The sequence below is a fragment of the Triturus cristatus genome, chromosome 5_1 (genome assembly GCF_964204655.1).
Source record: "Triturus cristatus chromosome 5_1, aTriCri1.1, whole genome shotgun sequence".
NCBI classification, from domain to species: domain Eukaryota; kingdom Metazoa; phylum Chordata; class Amphibia; order Caudata; family Salamandridae; genus Triturus; species Triturus cristatus.
Window position 1 is genome coordinate 312,638,431 of NC_140587.1, and position 6,000 is coordinate 312,644,430.

A 6,000-nucleotide genomic window follows, 5' to 3' on the forward strand; every position below is an offset into this window, starting at 1 on the left:
GCTCACTCACTGGTACACAAAACCTTTCATTAGAGATCAAGAATTTGAAATGTTGAATGAGAAACCAAAAGAAATTAGATTTGCTATACCTAAAAATGTACAATGTCTGTTGTCTGAAGTGAAGAAGGAATTTTTACCACAAAATGAGAAAAATACTAGACATTACCAGGATTTGCAGGAGGTGGTATTGCGATTTCATAATGATCCAGTATTGAGGGAGAACACTTTGCGGCTAGCATGTCAAGCTCTGAATCTGTGGCGTGAGAAGACAGGGACTCTTTGCGTAGCCCTCAAGAAACCCTAAGAGTGGGTGAGATTAACTTCATGTTCGTCTTTAAAAAGCCTGTGAATTTTATACATTATAGTAATACAAAACATTATAGAGATATGTGACATATTTGCGAGAAAAGTGTTTACATTTCACTACCAGTCAAGTGGAGTGTTTTCTTTTATTTAGCTTTGATGTCCCCATGTATGTCTCATACAAAAAAATCAAAGAAAATCATTTTTTATCGTCAGAAGGGGACACTTTAGATATCTTTTCAGCTATTATCCCTCCTATAGACATGGCCTTAAATGTAATAATATTGAGGAAGAAGGCCTGCTAATTGAGAGGCTGGTGAATGATACCACTGCTGCTCTTTCCAGTATTACTGAAGAAAAGATTCAATGCACAGCGTGATCTTGCAAAATAGGATGGTTTTAGATTTGATCCTGGCTAAGAAAGAAGGCATATGTATGGTAATCAAAATGTGTTGTTGCATTTTCATTCCCAATACCATCTGGAATATGCAATATCTTATAATTGACGCTTCAAAGGTTTCACAGGAAGAGCTTGAAATGAGCAGGCCATGGTTTTGGGAAACATTAGGCGACCAGCTAGGTAGTTGGGGACAGTGGATTCTGGGACTCTTAGAGGCAGCAATTGTGTTTTTCTCTAAATAATATTATTATTATAATGAGCATGACCTAACATATGTTTAATGTGCCTAAATATGGGAAAGATCTGCAATGCCTCCAAAGGGGCCAAGGGGGATGTAGTATATAGAAAAGGAATACAAATTGCAAATACAGGCCAGGTATTTAAATGACACTGAGGGGCCGATTCCGATCCGGGTTGGAAAGCACACCGACCGAGCCGGATCCGGAGTGTTTTCCGACCGAGCCGGAGTCTTGCAGTCCGACCGAGAGAGTACGATGTGGCCGTATGCTGTCGGACTCGGTTCGGTCGGACTCCCATAGAAGTCAATGGGAGCCGGTCGTACGACGCGTACATGGGCTCCCATTGACTGAATGGGTACGTCGCGGACAAGTGCGCCCCCTACAGTGAGTACGCGTCAGTGCCATCTGCATCGTACATGCCTGTGTTGGAGAGACCCATGGGTCTCCCCCTGTGTCCGAGTCGTAGGGCTGCGGGTGACAGGGCAACCACCCGGATGATTTGCGAGCCGGACACTCCGGCTCGCACAGGCTGTCCGACGCGTGCATCGTACTGGCTCGGTCGTGAATCGTATCCATTGCACACCACGGTTAGCTTACGACCAAGACGTACGGAGCGGTTTGGACCCGGAAACGAGTCGGTCGGTGAATGTAGCTCGCATCGTACTTGCTCGCTCGTACAGCTGTACGAGTCGGGCGGAAAACTTGCGTACGGCGCGTAGGTTTTCCGGCCGGATCGCGTTCGGTGCCCTTCCGACCCGGATTGGAATCGGCCCCTGAGTGTTAAGACTGGAACCTAGAGTCAAGAGGAAGGGATTATGAACACCTGGGCCAAAAATATCAAATTAAACTAGTTCCATCTTGTTTAAATCCCATGGATGTGTTGTTACAGCACCAGCACATGCACAGGCCTCAGTAACTAACAACTAAAATTGTATTTAGCAGACCTCAGTTACTGAAGGCATGGAAAGACCAGGGAGTGAGATATGATGATCTTATTACAGCATTGGCAAATGGGAAGAATGCACTGTTTTGCTAGTGTTATTGATTGTACTAGGAAGGAGTTGTTACACGTTTAATGAATGCACCACTGTCTTCATTGCTAGCGAACTAAACTGCTCAGTACATTTCCATTCTGAGGAAGAGTATATCTACCTGTGCTCAGAATTTGTATGTCAGATATTGCTAGATCATCAACTCGGTGTGTGTCATACAGCTGAATAAACCTCGCTCTCAAAGGCTAATCCTCCTAATGCAGTTTATTTAAGAACTCAGCGTTGACAGACCCACTGAAAAAATGACCAACATCACTCCCTTACTGATACATTTTCATACACACTCATTCTGGTGGAATTTCTGTGTGTGGTAGGTAAATTCAACCATTGTCATATCTATAAATCAGAAATAGTACTTTGTCGTTACAAATTAGGTGCCCTAAAAAAGTTAAGGACCTGGCTTTCTGTCTTCAAGGAATCTTAATAGGATGGTGATCTTTCACAGATCATGCCAGATACAAACTAAAGATCCTTATATTTTAAAAGCCCTTTATTAGGGGGTACATTAACATCCAGGGCATTACTTACAGATCCTTTTATTTATTATCTGAGGCATCCTGAGATTGCTATAGTAATCACTACCTCTCTGTGGTATTTATGAATGAAACATTGATGGTGTTCAATGTTGAAAAGACTGTGGCAGTGACATTCTATGTTTGTCAGTTGCCAGCTGGTCCTTGTGCGTGATGCACACATGTTGGTGGAATAATTCCTTCTAACTGAGCCATAGGTACAGAGGATGTTTCAATCACCATTGCTATTTTCAAATGTTAGCAGACCTTTCCTACATTTTCATTATTGGTGCACCCAACATCATAATCAGCGCCACTGAGCCAAAAGTCATTCTGTTTAGATGAGCCTTCCAAACTAAAATCCCAAAGTTCCATCTCTTGGTAGGCACAGTAGATGTCTCACTCAGCTGTCGCTGCAGGCAAGACTCAGTCAGAACACTACAATAAACAAAAAAAGAATTTAGTATCAGTGGGTGAATCACTTCAGTATAGAAACACAAGACATATACACTCATTCAAGTTGGTACACAGCATGATAACATTAAGGGCCTCATTATGAGTAGTCTTTTATTTGTTGTGGGGATACTAGAGGCCAGTATTTCTGATTTCATTTACTCTTCCCACAACAAACAACAAACATTAGAAGCTATTCACACCACGTGGCATTTGTATTATAGTTATTGTTTTATGGTTTTATTAGATCATCTGTAACTCAAACTTAAAAATGTTGATGGGTGGGAGTGAAAGTGGGAGGGGGGTAAAAGCAGGGGCAGGTGTTAGTTGAGAGTAAACAAATGTGTGTGCCTTCATTGCAGTGTATGATCACTTTGCTATTCATGCATTACTATAGGATCACTCTTTAGTTGGAGTACAACAACAAAATAGACAATAGCACCATGGTAAGCAGAATATACTTCTGACAGCTGATCTACAATGTGAATGACATTTTCATCAAATGTGGTTGAATAGGGCGGCCCCATAGCAACCAATGGCTCTCTTTGCCTTTTTACTACTTCAACTCTAGCTAACAGCTAAAGCGGCCGAAGAGTACATAGAAGTAAGAGTAGAAGTAAGTTGGAATAAGTATAACAGTAAATAGGAATAAGTGAAGTAGTAGGAGTAAAAACAAGTAAGACTAGATGTAAGAGCAGGGCTATGAGTAGGAGAATGATGATGAAAAAGAGAAAGAGTATAGGAGTGAGAAGATGGGTAAGAAACTGGTATCAGAGACTTTCATCAATTACAGGTTAGGAGGGTTCATAAAGGCAACTAAGGCTAAATTGGGCCACCACAAAACCTCTCAATGTGCAATATTTTTCTTCTCATGACCACTAAAAGCTGTCTCAAGGCCAGGCCTATTAAAAAACAAATAGGCATAGTTAATGGGCAGTCAGATGTCATGGCTGAATTCCCCATCTTCAGCACATTTCTCTATATAGCAGGAGACAATGGGCAGATAATGTTCACATTTTGTAGACTAAAACAAAAAGAACTGCGTTCTCATTTAACATGTAAGTGTTAATGTGTGATGATGCAATGGGACAGACGAATAACTTTGCAAAGTCTTACAGTAATATTTTTACCAGATGTAATAATTGTTCATGCAAAGCACAACAACCAAATTCGCTTCACTAGGTTGTCCAAGGGGGGAACTGCCATATCTTATTGAGACACGTATGCCAGGTGCAGCTCCTCCTTTAAGGCAGAGGAGTGTCACCCCACTAACTAAATTTCCCCCAGATGTAAAAAATAAAATGGTAATAAAATTCATTTATCACCATTTTATTTTTCAATAATCCATCCAGAGCTGAGAGTCAGGACAGGGGTGGGGACGCTGCTGACTGGCAGCAGCAGAGAGCAGTGATGGGCAGGGCACTTTAAGTTTGAAGTGCGCATGTCTCTTTGACCCGCCATCTTGAGACATCCAAAGACAGCTAGGCTAACGAAAGCATAGGGCTCCAGTGTCGTCAGGAGCAGTGAAGGAGACCACTCCCTCCAATCCTGGTGCTTCTTCAATGCTCCAATGAGGGGATGTGGTCCGTCGGCTGCGCTGCCGACTTTGGTGCAGGAAAACAGGGTTCGAGCCTCGAGGTCGCGTCCACATCCTGTGATTCTGGGCAAATCACTTAATCTCCCCGGGCCCGATTCACAGAACTATTTTAAGACAAAATCCTAAACTTACTACCATGTTGGTATTCACAGAAGGCACTTACTCATTTTGGTATTCACAGAAGGCACTTACTCATGTTGGTATTCACAGAAGGCACTTACTCATTTCGGTATTCACAGAAGTTAGAAGTCCTAACTTTAGGACTCCTAAATGCCTTCTGTGAATACCGAAAGTCTTAAAGTTAGGATTTTTCTCAGTTTAGGAGTAGTAAAGTTAGGACTAACTTCTGTGAATACCGAAATGAGTAAGTGCCTTCTGTGAATACCAAAATGAGTAACTGCCTTCTGTGAATACCAAAATGGTAGTAAGTTTAGGATTTTGTCTTAAGTTAGTTCTGTGAATCGGGCCCCCCGTGCCTGAATATGTAATGTAAATACGGTGCTCATGTACAGCGCTCCAATACCTTCGGGTCGAGTTCACGCTATATAAAAGATGCAACAACAACAAAAAAATGCTGTATGAGAGTAGCTCCATGATTGGTTAGTGCAGTTTCCGCGGCCCCGCATTGGAGCCTGACTCGAGAAGTCCTGAATGTCCATCGGCACACATGCAAGAATGTTTTTTTTTTATAAATTAAAACATTTCATCTTCTTAGTGCCTGCTCTGAGGGGAATTATTATTTTACAGCCTTTATATCTTAGTAGATCGGGCTCTGCATCAAAAACTATTGACGCTTGAACTGATCTGCCAAGTAACACCCCGCTAATGCCCCCTCGGCACAAAGCAGTGCACAATGATTTTTGCACTGAGAAAACGGCACCTTTCCAGTGTAAAATTAATTCTGTACGTCACTTTATATTGCTTTGTGCTGGCGCGGGGCCTTAGTATCTCAGAATACGTTTCTAGTCTTTCCAGCCGCTTGCCAAAAGAAATCAGAATAAATAAACAGGCACATAATTACTCCCAGCCACAGATGGAGCTTTAACTTTGTTTTCAGGAAAGCAATGTTTCTCTAAAGCTAATATTTAAGTCACCAGGCCAGCCCAGATCATCACTTTTACTGCACCACTGGGATTTCTTTTGAGAACTTTGGCCATTGCCCGAGAAGGAGGAAACAAACCTAAGAGAAGAAAATATATAATCGACAACATGAAAAAGTACACAGAAAAGAGACATTGCAGCATACAAATAATGTACCTGATTTTAGACAATTTCAAGAATATCCAGAGGGTTACACTCTTCTTGGATACTCCCTGTGTAACATGCAAAGATTTCTGTATTGAAAAGTACTTCACCTGCAAGGATAAAACATTTATGTCCATTTAGATCCAAATGGCTAGCGTATTGCAGAATCGCAACTACGTTTTTTGTTGTATTTGTTTAT